Below are 2,674 nucleotides of genomic sequence, written 5' to 3'. Positions count from 1 at the left end.
GGGGGGGGAGAAGATGAAATTATATACTCCTATAGATTCATCCAAAGGTCCAACTGTCTGCGTGGATTGCAGTATTTATCAGCTCTTTTGTTTGAATGTGTTTTTCTCTCTTTTTCCAAAGGTCTGCTTTTTCAGGTGGCAAAAAAACCCTACAGATCAAATTAATATTTAAAAAATGTCGGCATCAGAACCTGTGATTTAGGCTCAAAAGCTCTCTTTTTTCTTACATCACACGAATTTCAGGGTTTTTAGGTCTTATCATCATCGACTTCTGTTGAAGAAGACAATAATTGATTTGATTCAAACAAACAGGCGAGGCATCTTGGTAAATGAAATACAAGCACTGGTGAAAATAATTAAATCAGAGAATTAGACATTTTTCTGCTCGTTAGGTAATATTTATCTTCTTTTTTTTCCCGAAAACCTTTTATGTTCTTGAAAAAAATGCATTTCTGTGTGGATTTTACCGAAAAGCATTGAACAAAGGCACGCATAATATGTTGATAATATTGAGGTTTTCGAGGACACTCAAGCTGTGGAAGCCACAATTTAAGGAAGCTGACGGCAATTTTCTCCCGAGTTTTATCTTTGACACAGGGCGACCTCCGCCCCTTTCACACGCAAATATCTCGAGGTTACACACAACTTAGTATAATATGTTCACCAATGGAGATTCTTAATCCTTGACCCGTTACTTACTCTTTATGTGCTAGATAGATGGGTATTATTTTTCATCAATAGCGAGGCAAATGAACAGGTTTTAAAAGATAACACCAATATTTCTATGGTAGTGTCAATTGACACAGAGTGAAGGGAAAGCACGTTTTCTGCTTATACAAACTTATGTGTTTGAAATAATTCCCTTGTTATTGGTGCTTCTAATTTTATGTCTAGTCCATTCTGTATGCACAAAGAAATGAGGGCTTCTCGTGAGGGGCATTTTTAAAATGAAAATAGATGTGCGGTAAAGTGTCAGTTTATTGTAGCAGCAGTACCCTTCTTTTTACTATCAATAAAAGTCACAACGATAAAGCGAAAAAACATACAAACAAAACCCTGCCACATTAGTTCTGTATGACAAAATCCAAATCGAAATAGTTATTGAATTGGAAGTTGCTAGTCAATACTTCAAAACATCACAAAACACATCAACATTTTCTACATATTCAAAGTCATTTATTACACAATCCTCAACCTCCGTTTTGAAGCATAGCGTCCATAAAAATTGAGTTAAGCATTCAAACACTTGCGCTGCATACAAAAGTGTAGATCTATGTTAACCCTCTTGAGATAGACAATAAAAGTTTAAGCTACCTTGTGGCGTCGGTGGCCTAGTAGTTAGGCTCTCGGACTCGCAACCGTAAGGTCGTGGGTTCGAATCCCGTCAAGGGCCCGACGTTGTGTCCTTGGGAAAGGCACTTTACACGAATTTTCGTCACTTCACCCAGGTGGGAATGGGTACCCGGCTATAGACAGCGAACGATTTTGTCAGTTTGTTAGTGTTTGAGCGCTTAATCGGCTGCTCGCACTGTATGCTTCCCGGGAAGCTGAGAATGTTTCGGAGTGTTCTATGGTCTGCTGGGGTAATAATATAGTGTAAAGCGCATAGAGCCTGCTGCTGAGCGGGGATGTGCGCTATACAAATGCTATCTATTATTATTATTATTATTATTATTATTATTATTACCTTAGTTGAGGGCTGAAAAATGTGGTAAATTATCTGCACCAATGCATAAACGTCAGATAAAAAAGGGTACTACTACTACTACTACTACTACTACAATAAACTGATGACATACTGCACATCTATTTGAAAAATAAGTGCCTATCACGAGAAACCCTCATTTCAGTGTGCATACAGAACGGACAGGACATAAAATTAGTAGCACCAATAACCAACAACAAAATAATAATTCAAAAACATATGTTTGTAAGCGGAAAACGTGCTTCCTAACGAAAAGGAGTTCTACCTTCATTCTGTGTCAATTGACAATACCTAACTCTATAACATGGATGCCCCCAAAAAACAAACGTCTGATTCTAAGGCGTATTGGCACGTAAGACTTAAAATTTCAAGTTCAAACATTCATCCATCTATCTAAAATATGAAGTAAAATAGAGAACCTACTTACAATATGTCCCACGTGACAATCCAGGCGCTGAGGCCTTCGTCTTTCAGCGTCATCACGTCGTGTTATTTCAAAAACTTCCTTGTCTTATAGAGAATTCCTAAAGAAAGACGGCTCCAAAATCGTTACTAGGTTAACTTTAGGAACAGGGGGTGGTCACGGTTTGCTGGCATTATTGAGCTCAACAGACCCGCAAAAAGGCCAATGTTATTAGATCTATTCTGTTTACGCTATCTACTTTCGTCTTGCAATCACCCATGCGCATCATCACAGTAGTAGCAGTTGCTCGAGAGTATCCCTTTGTGCGGCTCCAACAAACACCATCTCCGTGCAGTGTGTCCCTGTGTGTAAGCCCTCAGGGTAGTAATATGAAGGTGTAGCTTGAGACACTCTCTGGTATAGCTGTGCGTGTATTGTTTCCTTATAAGGTACAGTTTGGTGTTGTGACTGAGGGGAGAAAGAAGCAGAAGAAGCAGAAGAAGCAGAAGAAGCAGAAGAAGAAGAAGAAGAAGAAGAAGAAGAAGAAGAAGAAGAAGAAGAAGAAG

Source organism: Aplysia californica, unplaced genomic scaffold (assembly GCF_000002075.1).
Source record: "Aplysia californica isolate F4 #8 unplaced genomic scaffold, AplCal3.0 scaffold00445, whole genome shotgun sequence".
Classification (NCBI taxonomy): Eukaryota; Metazoa; Mollusca; class Gastropoda; order Aplysiida; family Aplysiidae; genus Aplysia; species Aplysia californica.
Note: the sequence above shows the minus strand (reverse complement) of the source record.